We start from the raw sequence: 25,172 nt of genomic DNA on the forward strand, positions 1-25,172 counted from the left end.
ATTACACTACTATAATCATCATAGTGTTTGCCATCATCAAAAAGGGGGAGATTGTTGTAAACTTGGTTTTATATATTGTGATTTTGATGTTAGCAAACACTTTGACTGCCTTCCTCTATTGTCGTTTCAGGGCCAAAAGATCTGACGACAAACGGAGCCAGCTCAAGATTGGGTAGACTAGGTCTGAGTCAGTCTGTAATTTTCCTTTTACCCTTTCTTGAGTCAACACACACACACTTTAGAGATTTAGAATTTCTGTTTTTACTCTCATCATCCCGGACGATATTATTATCGTCCTGGACGATCGAGTTCAAAACAGAAGTTTTAATCAGGATTTCTTAGTTAATGTAGTCGTAATTAACTTATCAGCCTGAACGATACTTATATCGGCTAAGACGATATGCTCAATACAGAAAGAAATAACCGCCATGATCAATTTAGGTAATATGTATTTTTGGAAATCGGCCAAGATGATCATGAGATTGGCCCGGACGATATGGTACAATTATGCCTTAATTGATCCGACAAATAAACAAGCAATTAAGGATGATTGATATGATCACATCATCCTAGACGATCGCAGGATCGGCCAGAACGATATATTCAAAAACCATTAGTTGCTCCTGGCCGATCAGTATCAGACAGCTCGAATTCTGGGCAATGCTCTAGACGATTTTACTCTGATTTGAACTAATCATTCAGGACTATTGTGAGATCAGCCTAGATGATCAAGCCAATTTTCAATCATCCAGATCATCTTCAGGGCGATGTTCTGGCCAATTGTCTATATTTTGAACTAATCGTACATGACGATATTATTATCGTCTTGGATGATAAAGTCAGCAACTTGCAATTATTGAGCTCCTTTGAAGCTCTTCTATTTAAGAGCTCTTGTTCAACATTTTTTAACATCTTTTGGCTGCTGTCTTTACCTGAGAAAACCTAAAGGAAAGAGAGAGAGAGGATCTTATGAGGGGGTGCTTGTGAGGGAGTTCACAAGGGTTGCTCCAAGAATTATTCCACTTCTTCTTCCCTAGAGTCTCTTGTCCTTGGAAGGGTTGGGAGAGCCAAGCTTCAGTGATCGATCGAGGTTCTCTATCTGCTTTAGCAGAAAGCAAAAGGAGTTGGGTTCTCTGCCTTGTCGGGGGTGGCAAAAAGGAGGTGTTTTGTAAGGGCTTCTCCGCCTAGCTGTGGGGGTTAAATGAGAGTCACGCTGGTAGTGCAATACTCGGAGGGCGCCTCTGAGGAGTAGACGTAGATCAAGTTGACTGAACTACTATAAACCCTTGTGTTCTTTTTACTGCTTCCTCACTTCAATTTTCCGCGCTTGTTTTTTTGTGGTGACTTTGGTTTGTGATATTTGTTCTTGGTTTTAAAGAATTTTTTTAAAAATATCAATTCCCCCCCCCCCCCCCCTCTTAGTTAGCCTCGGGACTAGTTCATAGGGCCTAACATCCCTAATGAACTTTCAAGGCTCAATCCAGATCTTAACTCAATCCAAACCCAGAATCCCAGGGTTAAGGACTTAGGTTCCAAAACCCTTTCTGGGTGATTTTTTCATCACCTTGAAACCCAGTCAATTGACATCTGGTTCAGGGTCTGTCAATTGAATATTGATGTGACATGTCTCTAGTGCCAACCCTTCAAATTTGAGCTCATTTGGGGGACTTTAACTTCATAAACTTAATCCAATTCCAAAGGTTGCAAAACCTTCAAATATTTACAAACAATGACACAGAACCCTTCACCTAGTGGAATTTGATCTTGGAGCCCCCCTCAAAACCGTTTGATCATCTTTAATACCTTGATTTTGACTTGTTGAACAATAGTCTACATCTTTCCAGATTCAATTTGGGCCCGAATTGACTCAGGGCCAAAATGACCAAAATGTCCTTTAAGGGGATTTTTGGACTTTTGGCCTAGACTTAATCTGACTTGATCATCAATCTTTGAAACCTTTCTCAAACGTTTCAAATTGACCTTTGGAACCCCTTGGACTCAATTCCAATAATGGGTCAACTTGGTTTGCCAAGTCAACCCATTTTGACCTTAATGTCCCTTAAGGGTCAAAATGGTCATTTTGACCTAAATGACCTTTCCACACTTTGATGCCACATCCATTATTTAGACTCATATGATCAAATGGATTTCAAGGGACCCAACTTCTAGCCTTAGGTCAACTTGATTGACCAAGTCAACTAAGTTGACCAAATGATACATACAACTTATTCCACCTAACCCATTTGACCAAGATCATTCCAAATCCATTTGAACTCAAGGGGTGACTCCTTGGGCACCCAAGAGACCCCTCTTGGAGACCCAAGCCTTGGGCTCACTTGGGTTAGCCTTTTGGCTTGACCCAAGTGACCAAAGAGAGGCCTCCTTTGAACCATCTCTCAACCTTAATCAAATTGAACCTAAATCAAGGTGTCATTAGATCCCCCTTGACTCTGGGTCTACTTGGGTCAAGAGTTAGGCTAACCCAAAGTGGCCAAAACTACTTGGGATTGAGCCAATCCTTGCCCTAAGCCAAATTGAACTTGATCAACATCTCTATTAAGTGGCCCTAGGTCCAATACACTTCGTCCAGCCAGCACATGCTTTGAGTTGACTTGGGTCAAGTTTTAGGCTAGCTCAAAGTAGCCAAAACCATATCAACCAGAGCCATTTTTTAACCTAGATCAAATTTAACCCAATTGCCACTTGCATTGGGTGGACTAGACCCAGACCCACCTCCCACATCAAGCCATGGATCTGGCCTAGCCTGGGTTGAGCCCAAATCGACCTGAACCGAGAAAATTTGGATCAACCCAAGCCATCCTTAAACCTAAATCAAATTGATCCCAATTGTCACCTGCATTGGGTGGACCAGACCCGCACCTATCTCCCACATCAAGCCCAGGGACTGGTCTGACCTGGTTCGAGTCCAATTTGACCCAAATAGAGTAGGTTTGGGTCCAACCGAGCCACCCGATCGAATTGGAGCTCCCTAGGCCCAATTGAGCTCACCCTCGACTCCAGCGTGTCCATATCCTTCTTCCTAGGTCAACCTGACCCAAACCCTGGCCAACGACGGTCAGAACCAATGGAGAACAAGCTCTGGTGGTCCCCCCTAGCCGATCCTGACCCAAAGCCTTCCAAAAGCTGTGGCTCGCCGGCTTGAGGCTCACGCGCTATCTGGGATGATGTCCCCTTCCACCTGGCATTAATTTGAAGCCCCTCTAGCTCAATCCCGACCGTCCAAGCTTGCAGGAGGTGGCTAAATAGGGTTGTGCTCCCCAGAGGACATCATTCGATTCCAGGCATTCAAAATCATTCCCCATAGCTCCCTCGTCTTCCCAGTGCTATTCCCCAGCTTCCCAGGCCATTCCTTCAACCCGTTCGAGCAAACTTTGGCAAATGCTTTTGGCGTCCCGCTCGAAGTCATACCTCCGGCCATCCTCCGGTCCCGATATCTAAACGAGATTTGCCCTCTATCATCCCCTGAAGCTTCCTGATAGAGAAGCTCATCCGTTGAGTCTTTCTCTACGGTAATTCCTCTATCCCGAGCTCCCTAACTAGGTAGTCCGATCAAGTGTGAAGAAAACCTTCACCCCAATGAATTTCCAGCATTGGATTAAAAGTTTTCTCTGCCCTGATCCTCTCTGTGAAATTTCATCTAAGTTCACCGGCGGGATCGCCCGGATCATGCCGGAGATGCTTCACGGTCTCGGGTTTGTGCGGGAGGTTAAAGATAAAATCCTGAACATTGATTCCAATCAACGGTGCGGATTTGATCCCGCGGTCTCGGAGCACCGTTAATCATAGTCGTTCGATCTTCCATCCGACGACTATGATTAATCCGACCGTTACCCAGTCAGCGCCAATGATTGCCCTGCCAATCGCGACGTGCCGCGTGTAAAGCGCCGGCTGACTGTGTAATGGTTGGATTTAATTTTACAAAAAATTCATGGGATCTTCAAAAATCGATATCTCCCTGCACACTTGACCAAATTAGATGTTCTTAGGCTCATTGGAAAGGTCTTAGGGAGACCTACAAAAGCCCTATGATCCTAGGTCTTGATTGCATCTTTGTTGAGTTTAATTCTAGTATTTGTGTTATTTTAATTATTTAATTTGCTGCTTAAAGTTAATTCCCCAGGATCTGGAATATTGGAAGAATGAATTTGGACATGTCTTTGACATGCCCAAATATTATCTCCCTTGTTTGAAATGTTTAAGGGCATTATTCCCTAATTTTGGATTCAAGGATCATGGGTTGACCCTTAAATTCAAAATGGGATTACAACCTTTCCAATGAGAATTAGGATTTGATTTTGTGTGTGCTAATGATGTGTAGTATAGGAAGTTTAGAGCCAATTATTTTGCCCCAATCCAAGCTTAGGATAGCTCCCTAGAATTTTCTAAAGGTGACTTAGAGATCACCTTAGGTGGCTTGGTTAGCCACCTTAGAGTATTCCATTTGAGCCCAAGTTTGGCGTGTTTAGGCCTTGGGATTAGGTGATTCCATGTTTCAAATTTCATCAGGTTTGGATCCCATTGGGTCAACTAAATAGGAGCTACAATATTCTCGCTTAGAATCACCCCTTTGCCTTAATAAAATTCTAATAAATTAAGATTAATCCTTAAGATTCACTAAAATATTTCTAACTGACCCTATGTGATCCCTTAATCAGTGAAAATTTAATTCTCCTTAGTTTGGCTTTAAAATCCTTTTTTATTCAATTTTAATCAAAATAAATGTTTAATCAATTTTAATTAATAAAAAATTATTAAAAATCTCAAAAATGTTTAAACACTTGTTCATCTCCCCTCAGATCATCTCTGATCTTTGGGGTTGATTTCAAGAAGTTTAGGATTCATTCGGATGCAAACTATATAAAAGGCTTCTTAATTAAGGTAATTAAATATTTCCAATAAATACCCAAAACTTCCAAAATTCGTTATTAATTATAGAAAATTCCAAATCAATCAAACTCAGTGGCTAATGACTCTAATTAAAACCTAGTATTTTCTAAAAATATCAAACCCTCAATATCTGGTCAAAGTCAAAAAGTCAACATCTTGGTCAAGCCTCGGTTAAAATCGGGTTAAAACTTCTAAAATTAATAACTTTTCTTAGAAAACTCCAAATTCAGTGTGCCATATGTCAAACAACTCATAATAAGGTCTAGTATTTATTAAAAATATTAAATCCTTAAGATTATCTCTAACTTTAAAAATCAACTTTTGACCCCTTAGTTAATATATCTAGATAATTTCTCAAAATCTAATAATTCATCCAAACTCAAGAATCTTCTAACTTGATTAATAAAATTCTCAACCAACCCATTAAAATCATTAACCAACTCCTTTTTATATTAATCCACTCTTTTAATTCCAACCAACTTAAATTAACTTAATCAACCCTGATTTCTACTAGGTAACCTAGGCATCCGAGGCTATTAACTTAGTTCCAAGGAAGGTGAAATAAACTTCATGGCCTCAGTGTGAAACAAAGATAGTGATCAATTAACACTTAAAATATATTTAATTAAAATTTTTAATATATTAATATTTAAACCTTAACCTAAATCCCCCTTTTAAGCCTTACCAAACCCAAAATTTTAGATAACTTTAACTAATCACCCACTTTAGGATCTACCCCAGCCACACGACCTTTTACACACACTTTAGATGATTTTCTAGGACAACCAACTCTAGATCTAGGTTTGGCCGGTGTTTACTTTACTGCTGTGTGCCAGATTTTTCGTGTTTTTTACTGCATATTGTGGATGAAATTGCTTTGTTTTGTCTGCTGACTGTTTTACTGCACTCTGTAGATGGTTGATGTGTTTGGAGATTAGATTATCCTTAGGTTAGGTACGATCTGAATGTTCACAAAGTTTTCTGTAGGTGGCCACGCTCATGCAGGGCAATAAAACTGGGTGGGGGGGCTAAGTCAATAAAAAATTTTAATTATTATAAATGCTTGCATTGTTGCTTCAGCTGCTAAAGCCCCCAAATAATAAAAAGAGCGTGGCCAGTGTGTTTATTTATTTTTCTACACATATATAATTGCTTGAGAATATATTGTGATTTATTAATTATTTAGGATAACCCTGCAGGAGAGTCTAGAATTTTGATTTTATACAAATGTAATTTGAGCAAGTGTAAAATGTTGTGAAAGTGGAGTTTTGAATTGGGATACATAGGTCTAAAGCTTAGACTCCAAAGAGAAAAGGACACCCCTTAGGAGAGTAGCCCTTTTCTATTTGGAGATCCAAATTTGGATCACTTTGTTCCTACCCAAAGAGGAAAGAATGGCCTTCCACTCAAAGAAAGTGGCATCTTATCCATTTGGGTAGTCTACTATGAAAAATCCAAGGAGCTTGAAGTAGATGAACCTGAAGGAGAACAAGATTGAAGAATTGAAGATAAAAAATATCCCATTCAAAACCACTTGCGTCACTACTAGGTTTAGAATCTGGGTTGTTGTCAGTGGTGCCCAGCCACTTTACTTTCTGCAAAATTCTGGTTTGTAATAAGCAAGACAACTTTGCCTATGGACATTTATTAATTAATTTATTTATATTTGATGTGTTGAGATGATTGTCTTTTGGACTTCCTGCTTTTCCTAGTTTCTTGGCGTATGTGTGCCGCTTTTGTTTTCACCTGGATATCTGAGACTTGTAAGAGTGTGAAAATTTTTATACTCAAAATTATAAAGTTTAAAATTTTTGTGAGTATAAATAACATAAAAAGATAACAAATTTAGAGAATTAGCCAGGGACTGACCCTGGGGTCACATGCATATTTCTGCACTTCTTCTTTCCTTGTTTTAGACCCTTCCCTGCCTACAGGTAGAGTTCGGATAGTCTAACCTATGAGAATGAGGTGCTGGACCTCGGGAAGTCAAGTCTTCTAAAAAATGAATTTCTAAGACTATTTTTAAAATTTCAAGCATACTTGATTTGAGGTTGTTAACTAGCATGCATTGTATTAGAAACATATCTAAAAGAGTCAAAATTTAAATTGTATTAGTCCTTAGGATTTTGTATTAATGTAAGTCAAAGGGGACAATTTGGAAAATCTCTAGATGTCGTCCCCATCTCTCTAAAACTTTAAATAAAACGTCCCTACCACTCTTTCATAAAAGACTGGACTCATCTCTTTTAAATCGATTAGGTGGTTAGATGGCTCCCCAATCCAGGCCGGGGTAGGTCCAGACCTTGCACTGCATTAGTTAGGTTCGGACGACTATGGTCCAGTGTTCAAATTAGATTTAGGATCCGGGGCAGATTTTTGATCATAAGACCCCGAATTTCGGGAATATAATCTCAAATTTCTAATAAAATTCTTAACTCTAATTAAAGCTTCATTTCAATCCTAAAACATAAAGCCCAACATTTAAATTAAGTTGGGACACTTCCGGATGGTTTTGGAATCTCAAAGTGTCCCCTACCTCTCTTCCCTTGATTTTGTTAATAACTGTTCAATCTTGATCCATTCCACTTTGAGTTTCCAAAATTCATTCATTTTTTATATCACTCCTAGAAGATCTAATAAAATTTCATCACTATTTTAATCGAGAGTTTTCGCAGGGGATTCTGTCTCCCTACGATGTAATTAATTACGAGGACTTGCGCTCGTAGGAGATTTGGAACCACACACGCACCTGATTTTAAAAAATAATTTTTCAAAATTTTAATGAACTATATTGGGAAAAATTAAAAGATGATCGTCATTATTACATTTAAAGGATTATTATTGAATGGTATCATCTCCCTTTGGGGAGATATATCCTTCTTTGATAAGGCTTTGGACGTGAACTCGACGATCATACTTCTTGGATATTATAACTGGATATTTATTTGAACTTCACTTTGTTCCCTCGGGGCCATACGAAGTTCTCTTTAGAATCCAGTCACAATATTCAAGATGAATTTCCTAATTCTAAATTTGAATGTCGTTATGAAATTTTATTTTTACTTTCCGAGGTGATATACTCTTTCTAACGGGATGATTCGATTTTAGAATTAGAATTTAACTTTAACTCCCAAAGAAAAACAATAATTTCAAACCATATTTTCAAAATTCCACCAACAAAAAAATGGCACGCCCGGTGGGACCAATCTCTCTCTCCATCTTTAATAGTTACAAAATTTCATTTCATCGGTAGTTTTAACTATCATTTCTTCCGTTGGTCCCTCTACCCTTTTCTCCCTTGGGTAAGTGTGGCCAACATCTAAAATAAAATAAACATTGAAAAGAGATGTCCTACCTCTGATTCTTTTTAATGCTAATTGTCTGTTCTAATTTTGACCTTCTACCCCCAGGTCAACCGGTGAGGCGATAGTGTAAAATCAGATCTCTAGGATATCCTTTTCAATCTTATGAATTTATAATTAATAATTTTTGATATAATATATAAATTCTTAAGATTGCAAGGAATTTAAAGACCCTAATTTTGGTATTTTGAAATACCCTTGCCTTAACCCTCTCACATCCCCTTTGGCTTGAGGCTCACGAGCTCTTTGGGATGATGTCCCCTTCCACCTGGCATCAATTTGAAGCCCCTCTAGCTCAATCCCGACAGTCCAAGCTCGTAGGAGGTGGCTAAATAGGGTCGTGCTCCCCAGAGGCCATCATTCGATCCCAGGCATTCGAAATCAATCCCCAGAGCTCCCTCATCTTCCCAATGCTATTCCACAGCTTCCCAGGCCATTCCTTCGACCCGTTCGAGCAAACTTCGGCAAATGCTTTTCGCGTCCTACTTGAAGTCATACCTCTGGCCATCCTCCGGTCCTGACATCTGAAGGAGATTTTCTCACTATCATCCCCTGAAGCTTCCTGATAGAGAAGCTCATCTGTTGAGTCTTTCTCTATGGTAATTCCTCTATCCTGAGCTCCCTAACTAGGTAGTCCGATCAAGTGTGAAGAAAACCTTCACCCCAATGAATTTCCACCGTTGGATTGAAAGTTTTCTCTGTCCTGATCCTCTCTGTGAAATTTCATCGAAGTTCGCTGGCGGGATCACCCGGATCATGCCAGAGAAGCTTCACGGTCTCGGGTTCGCGCTGGAGGTTGATGATAAAATCCTGACCATTGATTCCAATCAACGGCGCGGATTAGATCCCGCAGTCTTGGAGCATCGTTAATCATAGCCGTTCGATCTTCCATCCGACGGCTACGATTAATCCGACCATTACCCAGTCAGCGCCAATGATTGCCCCGCCAATCATGATGTACCACGTGTAAAGCGCCGGCTGACTGTGTAATGGTTGGATTTAATTTAACAAAAAATTCATGGGATCTTCAGAAATTGATATCTCTCTGCACAGTTGACCAAATTAGATGTTCTTAGGCTCATTGGAAAGGTCTTAGGGAGACCTACAAAAACCCTAAAATCCTAGGTCCTGATTGCATCTGTGTTGAGTTTAATTCCAGTATTAGTGTTATTTTAATTATTTAATTTACTGCTTAAAGTTAATTCCCTAGGATCTGGAATTTTGGAAGAATGAATTTGGGCATGTCTTTGACATGTCCAAATTTTATCTCCCCTGTTTGAAATGTTTAAGGGCATTATTCCCTAATTTTGGATTCAAGGGTCATGGGTTGACCCTTAAATTTAAAATGGGATTACAACCTTTCCAATGAGAATTAGGATTTAATTTTTTGTGTGCTGATGATGTGTTGTACAGGGAGTTTAGAGACAGTGATTTTGCCCCAATACAAGCTTAGGATAGCTTCCTAGAATTTTTTAGAGGTGACTTAGAGATCACCTTAGGTGGCTTGGTTATCCACCTTAGAGTATTCCATTTGAGCCCAAGTTTGGCATGTTTAGGCCTTGGGATTAGGTGATTCCATGGTCCAAATTTCATCAGGTTTGGAGCCAATTGGGTCAACTAAATAAGAGCCATAGCATTCCCTCTTAGAATCACCCCTTAAACTTAATAAAATTCTAATAAATTAAGATTAATCCTTAAGATTCCCTAAAATACTTCTAACTGACCCTAAGTGATCCCTTAATTAGTGAAAATTTAATTCTCCTTAGTTTGGCTTTAAAATCCTTTTTTATTCAATTTTAATCAAAATCAATGTTTAATCAATTTTAATTAATTAAAAATTATTAAAAATCTCAAAAATGTTTAAACACTTGTTCATCTCCCCTAAGATCATCTCTGATCTTTAGGTTGATTTCAAGAAGTTTAGGATTCATTCGGATGCAAACTATATAAAAGGCTTCTTAATTAAGGTAATTAAATATTTCTAATAAATACCCAAAAATTATAAAATTCATTATTAATTATAAAAATTCCAAATCAATCAAACACAGTGGCTAATGACTCTAATTAAAACCTAGTATTTTCTAAAAATGTCAAACCCCCAAAATCTGGTCAAAATCAAAAAGTCAACATCTTGGTCAAGCCTCGGTCAAAATCGGGTCAAAACTTCTAAAAATCATAACTTTTATTAGAAAACTCCAAATTGAGTGTGCCATATGTCTAATAACTCATAATAAGGTCTAGTATTTATTAAAAATATTAAATCCTTAAGATTATCTCTAACTTTAAAAATCAACTTTTGACCCCTTAGTTAATATATCTAGATAATTTCCCAAAATCTAATAATTCATCCAAACTCAAGAATCTTCTAACTTGATTAATAAAATTCTCAACCAACCCATTAAAATCATTAACCAACTCCTTTTTATATTAATCCACTATTTTAATTCCAACCAACTTAAATTAACTTAATCAACCCAAAAAGGGGGCAAATCAAAAAAATGCATGAATATTATAAACTCTTTGCACAGGTGCTTCAGCTGCTAAAGCCCCCAAATCATAAAAAGAGCGTGGCCAGTGTGTTTACTTTCTTTTCTGCTCATATATAACTGCTTTTTATATATTAATTGCTTAGGATAACCCTGCAGGTGAGTCTAGATCTTTTATTTTGATATAAATGTAATTTGTGCAAGTGTCAAGTGTTGTGAAAGTTTATTTTGAGTTGGGATACATAGATCCAAAGCTTGGATTCCAAAGAGGAAAGGATACCCCTTTACGGAACACTCCTTTTTCATTTGGAAATCCAAATTTGGATCATACCTCTTCCTTACCCAAAGAGGAAAGAGTGGCCTTCCCCCTTAGAGGGAAGTGCCCTCTTGTCCATTTGGGTAATCCACTACGAAGATTCCAAGAAGATTGAAGAAAAGGAGTCCAAAGAAGAATGAGATTGAAGACTTGAAGATTTGAAGATTAAGAGTATCCCACTCAAAATAACTTGCGTCATTACTAGGTTTAGAATCCGGGTTGTTGTCAGTGGTGCCCGGCCACTTTACTTTCTGCAAAATTCTGGTTTGTAATAAGCAAGACAACTTTGCCTATGGACATTTATTAATTAATTAATTTATATTTGATGTTTTGAGATGATTATCTTTTGGACTTCCTGCTTTTCCTAGTTTCTTGGCGTATGTGTGCTGCTTTTGTTATCGCCTAGATATCTGAGACATGTAAGAGTGTGAAAATTTTTATACTCATAATTATAAAGTTTAAAATTTTTGTGAGCATAAATAACATAAAAAGATATCAAATTTAGGAAATTAGCCAGGGACTGACCTCGGGGTCGCATGCATATTTCTGCACTTCTTCTTTCCTTGTTTTAGACCCTTCCCCGCCTGCGGGTAGAGTCCGGATAGTCTGTCTTATGAGAATGAGATGCCGGACCTCGGGAAGTCAAGTCTTCTAAAAAATTATTTTCTAAGACTATTTTTAAAATTTCAAGCATACTTGATTTGAGGTTGTTAACTAGCATGCATTATATTAGAAACATTTTTAAAAGATTTAAAATTATAATTATATTAGTCCTTAGGATTTTGTGCCAACGTAAGTCAAAGGGGACAATTTGAAAAATCTCTAAATGTCGGCCCCAGCTCTCCAAAACTTTAAATAAAATGTCCCTACCACTCTTTCATAAAAGACCAGACTCATCTCTTCTAAATCGATTAGGTAGTTAGTTGGCTCCCCAATCCAAGCCGGGGTAGGTCCAGACCTTGCACTGCATTAGTTAGGTTCGGACGACTATGGTCCAGTATTCAAATTAGATTTAGGATATGGGGCAGATTTTTGATCATAAGACCCCAAATTTCGAGAATATAATCCAAAATTTCTAATAAAATTCTTAACTCTTATTAAAGATTCATTTCAATCCTAAAACATAAAGCCCAACATTTAAATTAAGTTGGGACGCTTCTGGATGGTTCTGGAATCTCAAAGTGTCCCCTACCTCTCTTCCCTTGATTCTGTTAATAACTGTTCAATCTTGATCCATTCCACTTTGATTTTCCAAAATTCATTCATTTTTTATATCACTCTTAGAAGATATAATAAAATTCCATCACTATTTTAATCGAGAGTTTTCGCACGGGATTCTGTCTCCCTACGATGTAATTAATTATGAGGACTTGCACTCATAGGAGATTTGGAACCACACACGCACCTGATTTTAAAAATTGATTTTTCAAAATTTTATTGAACTATATTGGGAAAAATTAAAAGATGATCGTCATTATTACATTTAAAGGATTATTATTGAATTGTATCATCTCCCTTTGGGGAGATATATCCTTCTTTGATAAGGCTTTGGACGTGCACTCGACGATCATACTTCTTGGATATTATAACCGGACATTTATTTGAACTTCACTTTGTTCCCTCGGGGCCATACGAAGTTCTCTTTAGAATCCAATCACAATATTCAAGATGAATTTCCTAATTCTAAATTTGAATGTCGTTATGAAATTTTATTTTTACCTTCCGAGGTGATATACTCTTTCTAACGGAATGATTCGATTTTAGAACTAGAATTTAACTTTAACTCCCAAAGAAAAACAATAATTTCAAACCATGTTTTCAAGATTCCACCAACAAAAAAATGGCACGCCCGGCGGGACCAATCTCTCTCTCTATCTTTAATAGTTATAAAATTTCGTTTCATCGGTAGTTTTAACTATCATTTCTTCCGTTGGTCCCTCTACCCATTTCTCCCTTGGGTGAGTGTGGCCAACATCTAAAATAAAATAAACATTGAAAAGAGATATCCTACCTCTGATTCTTTTTAATGCTAACTGTCCGTTTTAATTTTGACCTTCTACCCCCAGGTCAACTGGTTAGGCGATAGTGTAAAATCAGATCTCTGGGATATCCTTTTCAATCTTATGAATTTATAATTAATAATTTTTGATATAATATATAAATTCTTAAGATTGCAAGGAATTTAAAGACCCTAATTTTGGTATTTTGAAATACCCTTGCCTTAACCCTCTCACATCCCCTTTTGATCCTTAGAAGTGGGGAGGGTTAGGCTGCTTACTTTACTTAAGTTTTCTCACAGTTCCATAAGCCTTCGGGCAAGGGAAAACTCTTCCCATTGTGTTTTGGAATTGGTGAGAAAACCACTCTAAATATCACAAAATTCAAATTCCCTTTTAAAACTTTTTCCAAATTTCAAGTCATCGCATGCTACCCCATAGGTTTCATCTGTGGGCTAACATGTGTTACAAAATCTAAATCTCCTCCGGCACATACATAGTCTCTTTGTCCCACTAGTGTGTGTTGGATGATATTTCCTACCACTTAACATGCACTAGAAGGGGAGTTGAGATTATCTTATGAGCTTTAATTTTTTAAAAAGTTTTCTCTTTTAAATCAAATCTAATTCCAATCACCTCTTTAATTTCAGAAAATTTCAAATGGCCGGCCGATTAATTTTCTCTTTCGACCGAGAGCTATCCTCAACTGTTAATGACCAAGGAAGCACTAAGATCTTTGGGATGGGATTCAATACCCTTTAGTTCTCCATGGACGGACACCAGATAGTTAGTTTGGATGCTAGTAAGGAAGTTCCCCCAGTGGTTGAGTTGATTGTGGGATTTGCACCTACCTTGCCAATAGTCAATGATGAGCAGAAATAGTCTGAGCTAGTTGTTGAGCCCCCCACTGAAGTTAAATCTATTTTTGAGGAAGGGTCTAGTTCTGGACTTAGCTTTGCCACTAAGAACTAGAGGAAGAACTATTTGAGGAGGCTTAGGAAGAAGATTTCCAAGTCCAAGAAAGTTGTATCTTTTAAGACTTTAGCTAAAGTAGAGCCTGAGGCTGCTAAGGAGCTATCTATTCCTGCTACCTCTCACCTCCTAAAGGAGAGTTGCTTCTACCCCCTTGCTTCTACTCAAGGGGAGGAGAGGGCAGCCAAGATAGCCCGTTCTCCATCATGCCCAGTCGACTACTCGACTAAGAAGACTCCGAAAGAAAAGCACATCCAGAGGACAAGGACATTAAGGAACATAATTCACACCTGTGCCGCACAGTCTGGGCAGACTAAGGAGGAGTATGTAAAGCAGTTAAAGGGAGTCATCTCCCATCGCTTCCAGAAGGAGATCTTGAAAGAAGAAGTTTCTGAGGCAAAGAACTTAACCCCTCAGCCTGTAAGAAAGAATAAGAAGTATGTCAAACAACTTGTCACTTCCGTACTAGTTGATGAGTATCATTGGGTGCCACGCCTTCCATCCTCTAAAATGGAAGGTATTATGTTAACTGGGTCTGAGAGAGGCCACCATTCTGTTGGTAGACCCCCAGTACCCCCTCCTAAGCTTGTAAAGTTGGCCTCAGTGATTGTTAAGCCAAAGGAAATTGAAATTCGAAGACCTGTAGATATTAAAGGCAAAAGGCCTAAGTCCCCTGAGCAGAAATTTGTCCCCAAAAGAACTAAGTTGGCAAACTTACCACCACCTCCTAGAACTTCTAAGTTCATTCTTCAACTCCAACGAGTTCCAGTTACTCCTTCTTCAGTCCCAACTGATCAAATGGATGTTTCTGTTAATACTCCAATTGTCACAATCAATAGTGTTCCTTCCACCAGTTTAGTTCTAGATCTAGTAACCTCCACCACTACTGCCCCAGTTGATGACCTCCAAGATCTGAGTGTCATTCCTAGGCTCCCTGGTCAGGTGTCTGAGGACCTTACCTTGCTAGATGTAGGAGCCATCACTTTACAAGCTCCTACTTCGCCCCCCCCAAGGTATATGTCCCTCATCCTATAGAGGATGCCACTCTTCTTACTACTAGTTCTGGGATAGTCGAAGAGGAGATAACTGACCAGGATCTAGAGATGAAAGATGAACCAACTTCAGAGCCTCAGTCGGATCCTAATCCAAAGCTTACATAAATTATCTCCAGATTGGATTCTGAAGAAATATTTGACATGGCTGAGTATAAAGGATACTTGCCCCTCGATCCCAAGTCAATTGGGGATAGACCGATTGAGGAGGTAGTACAAGAGATAAGGAACATTTTGTTGAATAGAGAAGGAATGGCCTCTTTTGACCCAGATCTGGATGATCTCCTTGGAGATGAAGAAGATTATGTTGGTAGCATTTGTATGGTTGAAACCAGGGGGTCTAATAAAAAAGCTGCACCTAGCAAGCGTCGACCTGTTAGAGATGAAGATTCACCTGCTGTCCAGTCAGATTCAGATGAGTTAATAAAAGCTAGAGATGAAGAGCATATAAGAAACTTGGAGACTCAACTAGCAGGCATGATTTCACAAGTTAAGGAAATGCAAGAAAGGTTGGATAAATCACAACAGGAGTCCCTTAAAATCCAGCAGTCAGCTCGAGAGATCATAGAAAAAGCTAAACGGGTAGAATCTAGTTCCAAATCCCTCGAGTCAGCACCTGTGATCCTTCCTTGCCCACCAGAAGCACTTCCAGTTCAGCCCACAGTTTCCACCGCCCCTCCAATTCTGCCTCAGAAAGATATTAAAAAACTGATTGAGGACCAGGTAAGGGAGGCCTTTGTTGGGTCTAGTAATTAGGATGTTAAGCCTAAGTGAATGTCCCAAGGCTAACCAAGAGGGGGGGTGAATTGGCAATTTAAAAAATGTAACTTCAACTGTTGGAATTTTAGAAAACCTTTTGAATTATTGATGCAAGTTAAAATTAAAGTTTAAAATAAACTTTTCAACCAGAGTAAACAACTTGCAATGAAATTAAATATGGAATAAAAAATAAGAAAGAACACACCAGATTTATAGTGGTTCGGTCAAACCTTGACCTAATCCACTCCCCAGAGGCACCCTCTGAGTATTGCACTAATACCACAAAGTGACTCTCCTTTTGCTCCCACAGCAAGGCAGAGAAGCCTGTACAAAATCACTTTCACCTTCCCCGGTGCGGCGGAGTAGCCGGGTTCTTTAACACCAAAGAGATCTTCTTCTTGCCAAAACTTCCCTCAAGACGACCCTTGAATCCGATGATAATGAGGTGCAAGTTCGCCGGAGCAACTGTGTGAATATCCCCTTCACACTCCCTTGAAATCCCCTTCAAGGATCTTCTCCCTCTCAAACTCCACCCTTTCCTCTCTCCCTTTCAAGTTCTCTCTTCAAGTTTTCTCCACAAGAATGAAGACACAATGACTGTCAAAGATACACTTTGTCATCCTTTTACACTTCTCCAAGTGTCGGTAGAGAACCGGACCGATGTTGTTGAACTTCACTTGAGAGCCTTCGCCGGAGCAACCGTGTGAATATCCCCTCCACACTCCCTTGAAATCCCCTCCAAGGAGTCTTCGTAGTCTGGAGTTTGATTTTCCTGAAATATTAGTACACACAAGAGCAAAAACAAATCTTCCAAAATTTGTTAGGAGATAACTACACATAAAACAATAATATTTGGAATCATCAAAATAATACAAGTTGCAAGAATGTAAAACATGCAAATAGCAACTTTCCTAACAGCCTTAGCCCTTTCACAAGGGACCGCATCTATTCCAAAGGGTAGACCCTACCCCAAGGAGTATGACTCAGTTCCTTAGCCAAAGGGTTTTGTTCCATCGTCATTTAAAATTTTTACCGGAGTCGAAAACCCGAGACAACATCTAGCCCACTTCCGAGCGAGCTGTTGCAACGCAGGAGGGTCAGATGCTCTACTTTTTCTCGCCAATTTGTAAGTAGTCTGTCCGGCATTGCTTTTGACTGGTACGCCGATCTTCCCAACAGTTTAGTAAGAACCTTTTGCGATCTAGAAAATCCTTTTCTAAAGTGATTTTTTGGAGTGCAACAATGCACCACTGTGGGCAATCTTGTTATTGAAAAGCAAAAGCTGGGAGAGTCTCTGGTCGAATACATCTTGAGGTGGAGAAACCTCTCGATGAAGTGCGAACCCCAGTTGCAAGAGCAACATGCCATGGAAATTCTTCTAAACAATATTCATGGCCCGATTGCTTTTCTCCAAAAGGGTTTCACTATTAAAACTTTTGAAAAACATCTCAATAAGGCTAGCAATTTGCAGGAAGAGGCTCCTAGGATGCCATTCTTATGAGAGCATTCTAAAGATAAGAAGGGTCCTGAGTTGGTGAAAATTTTTGAGAAGAAAGCTGTGGTCTCAGCGATTGATAAGAGAAGAGGCAGTGGTTAGTCAACCTAGCGCTCCACCTCCATCACAGCCAACTCAGAAGCAGCTCTTTCAAATAGTTCCTCAGCATACTAAAGATCCTGCCTTCATCCCTTTTAGAGAGCGATTGACAAAGCCTTATCTATTTAAAAGGGAGTCAGTTAAAAAGATTTTCAAGAGTTTGTTAAAGAAGCTAGATTTCCAGTTACCAGAGACCAGGAGACAAGAGGATGAAAGTAAGAAAGAGGATCCTAAATACTGCCCGTACCACCGAATGCTCAGTCATCCACTTGAGGATTGTGTTGTGTTCAAAGATTGGCTCAAGAGGAACTACATTCAAGGTAATATTATAATTCCTAAAGAGTATTTGGTGGATCAAGAAAAGGCCTCAGTCAAAATCATCTCAGGTAATCTTCTTAACTCTTCTCTGTTAGTTGAAGATGGTTGGGACACTGATCTGTTCCGAGCATTTAAAAAGTTGATTAATAAATCTTTCGTCTTTCTCAACAACTGACTATGATAACCCAGGGCTGGGTGTGGGAAGTTGACCTGGATGCTTCGTAGAAGGATGTTGAGCCACTTCCCTCTCCAGTAGTCGTAGGAACTACTATAAAAAATGTAAAAGAAAAGAAAGATGAATTTGTAGAGATGAAGTGTGTCAATGAGAGATATATTAGAGTGGCGGATGGTGGTGTGAAAACCCTTTCCCCTCTCTTGTTATCTGACTCTTACTTTGCCCCATCAAAGGAAAAGGGTCAAAAGATGAATAAAAAATATCCTTCTACCTCTGGCTTGATGATTAGCCATAAGTCTGAAGTGCAATATGATGATTCTCTTATTTTAAATTAAAATTCTGGTGAAGTAAATCTCAATGTCAAACAAACCGACCCTCTCGAGTCGACCACTCAAGAAGATGTTGAATGTGAAACTTTATAAGAGAGTGATTTCCCTCAGTTTAACTTTCAGGGAAGTCCTATCAAGATAGAGTTTTTAGATTCTGACTCTCTTTCGGGAAATAATGATCCGTTGCCCACGGTGAGTGTAGACATTGCTCTAGTTTGCCCACCCGAGGATATCGAGCAGGTGCAACTTCATGGCGGTAAAGTCTTACCCCCTAGGCTTCCCCCACAAGAGAAAGACAAGCAATCCATCTTCGAAGATCTAAATCCAAACTCCCCTCAACAATCTAATTTTCCTTTAATTCCTCTAGGTTTTGAGTCTGTCGTTCCTAAAGTTGATTATAATATCCTTGCCCATCTTAGGAAGTTTCTAGCCAAATTAAGTATTTATGACGCCCTCCTTCTTTCCAAAGAAATGAGACAGTCTTTAATCAAGGCACTTCTTGACCCTGAGAATTGCCTAACCCAGTTGGCTTCAACTTCAAAAGATGAGGCACTTTACTTTAAAGAGGTCCATGGAGTTACCTTTTCAGATGAAGACTTACTCTTGGGAACTGCAGACCATAATCGTCCCCTTTACATTACAGTAGATGTGGGAAATTTCAAGTTATCAAGAGCCCTCATTGATCCGGGCGCATCGGTCAACATAATGAACATAAAGACCCTCGCCTACCTCAGAGTTGATACTAGCAAGCTTTCAACTGATAAGTTGGTGCTTCGTGGGTTCAACGAGAAAGGCGAGAGAGCTTTAGGTTCAATCACTTTACTCTTAGATATAGGAGAATTGAAAACTTAAGCTAAGTTTCATATAATTGATTCGGCAAAGTCCTTTAATGCACTCCTATGTAGACCTTGGATCCACGAATATAGAATGGTTCCATCAACCCTAAACTAATGCGTCAAGTATCAATGAGATGACATTGAACATGGGATTAAGGGTGATCTGCAACCATTCTCTATTCAAGAAACTAGGATCTACGGGGATGCAGCATATTTCATACCAAAAGGTTTCTCGTCCCGTTCTCAGTTTGAGATCAAGATTGAGGAGAAATTGGCTGGACAAAAATCCAACCAAGAAAAAGAAAAAGAAAAAGATGAAATCATCAATCAAGAAGAGATACAGTCGAGTAGTGAAGATGATTTTGATATCGTTGTCCTTAGGCCTCCAAATAAATTACCTCAAAGAGGTGGGAGGATGGTCTTAAGGGCATGAGGTCGGAGTCGTACTTCATTGGATAAGAGAACAACACCTGTATATATTGACCCGGAATCAGATTCTGATAGTGAACTAGAAAATTGAGGTGTTACATTCTCTCTCGATGATAGAATATAAACACTCCTCCAAAATTTGATCTCACCTTAGACCAGAATAGTGACTCTAAGGTAGATAAATCGAAGGATAAAAGTAACGAACCTAAATTAACAATGTACAAAAAGCTCAGTAGGAGGATTGAGGCCCTTTTCCTGACCCCACTGTTAGCTGGCAGGATTGCAGGGTTAGAAGTTAAAGTGGCCCCCAACCTGAACGGTGAAGTAAAGAAAGTCCAGAAATTCTTTCTTGGCTCCTCCTCCGCAAGGGATGAAGGTGATGTAACCCTTGAGGAGGCAGATTTTAATGAATTAAGGGAATTACCTTTTGGCTACTTTCCTGTCTATGTGAAGAATACTTTCTCCAAAGGTCCTGTGCCATATCGATGGAGTAAGGGTCAAGCAAGATACTATGAAAATATTTGGCAAACCAAGATCAAGAAAAATCTAATGGCATCGGCTTTGGAAGCGTTAGTTCATTTGATGACGATGAATACTGCTTAATTATAACTTACCATCTTGAATCTCCAAATGTCCCTACGGATCCCATCTGTCCTTTGGATGGGCTCTGTTTGGAGACTTTAGACGATCCTGATGAACTTCAAGTTCGTGATGCACCCCCTGAATTCGAAGAGGAAATTAAATCAACAGTCATTGAGTTAAGAGAAATTAACCTAAGAACTGACGATGACTGCCGCCCTACTTTCATAAGTATTTTACTGAACAAGAATGACACCCAGAATTTGATTCAATTGTTGTTTGAGTTCAGGGATTTCTTTGCCTAGACATACGACGAAATGTCAGGTTTGTCTGCTGAGGTAGTGGTCCACCAACTTGGCGTTCGACATGATGCCATTCCTAATAAGCAAGCTCCCCGGTGCATGCCCCTAGATATTGAGTAACAAGTCATTTCTGAAGTTTAAAAATTGGCTGAAGCTTGGTTCATCCGAGAGGAACAATACCCCTCTTGGGTGGCCAGCATCGTGCTAGTTCGGAAGAAAAATGGTCAAATTCAAATTTGCGTTGACTATAGTGATCTGAATAAGGAATGTCCTAAAGATGAGTTCCCTCTACCCATACTAGAACTCATGGTGGATATTTTCTCCTCGCATGTTATTTTCTCCTTTATGGATGGCTCATCTGGTTATAACCAAATCAAGATGGCCCCAGAAGATAAGAGAAATACTACATTCAGAACCCCTATAAGGATCTTTTATTATAAGGTGATGCCATTTGGCCTGATGAATGTTGGGTCAACCTACCGGTGGGCCATGACTCATATCTTTGATGACTTAATCCACAATCAAGTCGAGTGTTACATTGATGACTTAGTTGTCAAAAGTAAGGTCAAAGAGTCTCACATATATGATTTAAGAATTGTATTTGAACAGTTGTGCCGCTACGATTTGAACATGAACCCCTTGAAATGCGCCTTCGGCGTCACTTCAGGAAAATTCTTTGGATTCATAGTGAGGCACCGAGGAATTGATATCGACACTGCTAAAATTGAATCCATCTTAGATATGACATCTCCTAAGAGCCTTACTCAGTTAAGATCTCTACAAGGTAGATTAGCATATATAAGGAGATTTTTTTCTAATCTTTCTAGGAGATGCCAAACCTTTTCTGTCCTTGCGAAGAAAGATACTAAATTCATGTGGGACGAGAAGTGGAATAATGCCTTTGATAACATCAAACAATACCTTTCCAATCTGCCAGTTCTAGCAGCGCCGATTCTAGGAAAACCATTGATCCTCTATACTGTAGCCTTAGATGAATCCTTAGGCACCCTGTTAGCTCAAGTCAACGATGAAGGGAAAGAGAATGCTCTCTACTACCTTAGCCGAAGACTTCTCCCTACCGAAATTCGATACCCACCGATTGAGAAGCATTGCCTTGCTTTAGTTTTTGTGGCCCAAAAGCTGAGGCATTACATGCTTTCCCATTCGATCAGTTTGATTTCTAAAGTTAATCCTTTGCAGTATATTCTGACCCGACCTACGTTGTCAAGATGCTTAGCTTGTTGGTCTATTATACTACTCCAATTTGATATTACTTTCATCCCCCTCTATGCTGTAAAAGGACAGGCTGTTGCCAACTTCCTGACGGCACACCTGCTACTGGCAAATTCTCCTTTGAACGATGATTTACCTGATGAACAAGTCATGAGTTTGAGAAAATCTAAAGAAGTCGTCTGGGAATTATATTGTGATGGTGTTGCATCCTCCAATCGGGATGCGACCCAACAATCTATAATCCCCAGAAAGGCAGGGGCCGGCTTAATTTTTATAATGCCGGAGAGAGGGATGATGCACTTTTTATTAAGAGAGTTACTATTAGCATGTTTTACATTCTTGCAACTTGTATAGTTTTGATGATTCCAAATATTATTATTTTATGTGTAGTTATCTCCTTAGACTTTTTTTAAGATTTATTTTTTCTCTTGTGTGTACTATCATTTCAGGAAAATCAAACTCCAAACTACTGAAGACTTCAAATCAAATTCAGCATGAGATATCTTGTAATTGGAAGCTTGTAATTTTTGTATGAATTAAGTTTGAGAGTGAGTGATTGTAATTGAGTGAATAAACACACACACACACTTGAGGAGATCTTAAAAATTTTGTACTGGTCGTATGAGACGAATACAATTCATACGGGACGAACAGGTCAGTTATCTCCTTGTAAGAGCAATGGAATGAACAATTTTTGAAGAAAATTTTTTTTAAGTCCTGATCGTCCAGGACGAAATTATTTTCATCCCAGGACAAGCTAGGCTCTGTAAAATGTTTGTCTAGACAAAGTTATAATCCTGCCAGGACGAGTTAGGCTCTATAAAGTTTTCATCCATACGAAATTATAATCATCCCCGGACGAGTTGGGCTGTAAAATTTTCGTCCAGACGACATTTATAATCATGCCTGGACAAGTTACTCTCTGTAAAAATTTTGTCCAGAAGAAATCCTGTTCGTCCCAGGATGATGGAAACCGACTTAAGAAAGTTGGTTACATCCTGTAGTTATTTGGGAACCGACCTATGAAAAAATTGTTCCTCCAGATGAACCTTATTTGTATGGGACGATGATCGAGTACGAATATAGTTTGTACCAATATAGGATCGTTTTTGACACTTTAAGTAAAATCATCCAGGATGATCCACGATCGTACGAGATGATCCATTTCATGTTGACTTGAAAATTTATAGTTTTTGGACGGTTTTTCTTGTCTCTTCTATATATAGTCCAATTTAGACTGCCACTAAATCTTATTGCTCATTGATCTTTATGCCTATTGAAAGAAGAGTCAAGCAGAGAGTGTGAGAGAGTGTTCGAAGAAGGATTCTTGCTACTGGAGCGTAAATGATTCACTTGGAATTTAAATGTAAGAGTCTTTACTTTTGAATTGTAATTAGTTCACTCTTTTCTTTCTTCCTTCTAGATTTATTGTGAGAAGATCTGTCAAGGAGATCCAGTTCTCTGCCAATACTTGGAGAGTGTGAATATACGAAGGGTTCTCTGCCCACACTAGGAGAGTGTGAAATGATGAACAATTCTCTGCCAACACTAGTGATAGTGTAAAAGGACGATAGTTCTCTGCCAACACTAGAGATAGTGTAAAAGGACGACGGTTCTCTGCTGCACCTGGTAGTGGTGGAAAGAGTTTGTTGTAAAGGCTTCTCCGCCTTGCTGTGGGTATAAAATGAGAGACACTATTGGTATTAGTGCAATACTCGGAGGGTGCCTTCAGGGAGTGGATGTAGGTCTGGTTTTGACCTAACTACTATAAATCTTGTGTCTTTTATTCTTTACTGCTTTTTATTTTCTGCTTTTTCTATTCTTAAAATTGTGGTTGAAAAACTATTTCTAAAAAAAATCATTAAAGTTTACTTTTGGTTCAAAATATTCAAAAGATGGATAAATTTTTAAAATACCAATTCACCCCCCCCCCCCCTCTTGGATAGCCTTGTGACATAATCTTAGGTTTAACAACCTAATTCATAGTGAACGAGCTTCAACAAGTGGTATCAGAGCTTTGTTTCAAAATTATAAGTTTAGACTACTTTTTAATTAATGTAGATGGCTACATTTGGAAACCGAAACACACCTGAGGGTTACTCTATAACTAGACCTCCACTGTTTGACAATATACCTTTTAATTTTTGTAAAACTCGTATGTCTACTTTTTTTACAGTCACTTGATTATCATATGTTGATCTTAGTTCATGAAGGATATACAAAACCAACTAGATTAGTTGATAGAGTTAGAGTTTAAACACCTTTTGTAGAATGGACAATAGAAGAACGTGACTTAGCATAACTAAACGCCAAATGCTTGAATAGTTTCTTTTGTGCTTTAAAATTAGAAGACTACATACAGGTTTCCACTTGCAAAAGTGGAAAAGACATATATTATAGACTTTGTATAACATATGAGGGGACTAATGAGGTTAAACAATCTAGACTTAATATTTTGTTACATAATTATGAATTATTTTGCATGAAACCTATTGAATCCATTTCTGATATGTACATAAGATTCACACAAATAGTCACCTCTCTGCATGCATTTAGTAGGGAACTAACAAATGCTGAATTGGTTAATAAGATTTTTCATTATTTTCCTACTGCATATGATGCTAAAATTACTGTAATTATAAAGTCTAAAGATTTAAACATTTACTCTACTGACAATCTTCTTAGTTTGCTAATTGCTTATGAGCAAGGAGTTAGCCAAAGAAATATTGATGCAGGTGAACCACGAAGGGAGAAGAACATAGCACTAAAAGTGAAAGAGTCTAAGAGTGAACACTCACAACCTGAGGATGAAGATGACATCACATTGATGATTAGACAATTCAGAAGCTTTCTGAAGAGGAAGCAGAAGAGATGCCAAGGTTTCAAATGAAATTATTTGCTATGAGTGTAGGAAACCTGGACATATAAAGATGGATTGCCCAAAACTCAAAGCCAAACCTAGCAAGGAGAAGGTAGAGAAGAAACCATTTGTGAAGAAGGGCAAGAAGAAATTCTAAAGAGCTTTTTGGGCGGACTCAGCTGGACTCATTAGAAACAGAAAATGAAAAGGAAGTCACTAATCTATGCTTAATGGCTGATAATCTTGATCAGTCAGATCAAGAAGAGATATGTGACTTAACTTATGACAAACTTTTTGAAGTTTCTGAACACATGCATCAATCATATATAAAAATTAAGAAAATGTATGCTAGCCTTAGTTTAGAATTGGAAGAGCTTAAAAAGGAACATGAAATCCTTAGAAAAGATCATGCTTTGATTGATAACAACCACATGAAATTACTTGACGAGTTTGATGACTTGAATAAAAATCATGAGAATTTAAAATCATCATATACAGAACTCAAGAAAGATTTTAAGAACTTTAAGGATGAATCAGAGAACAAATTATATAAAATCAATTATTTAAATTGAATTTTGGAAGATATGAATTCATTTTACAAATTAACGATAAAAACTCCTGAGGAAAATAGGATACCCCATAAACTTGAAGATTTTACTAATCCT

Source organism: Dendrobium catenatum, unplaced genomic scaffold, assembly GCF_001605985.2.
Source record: "Dendrobium catenatum unplaced genomic scaffold, ASM160598v2 fragScaff_scaffold_203, whole genome shotgun sequence".
In the NCBI taxonomy this organism is placed as follows: Eukaryota; Viridiplantae; Streptophyta; class Magnoliopsida; order Asparagales; family Orchidaceae; genus Dendrobium; species Dendrobium catenatum.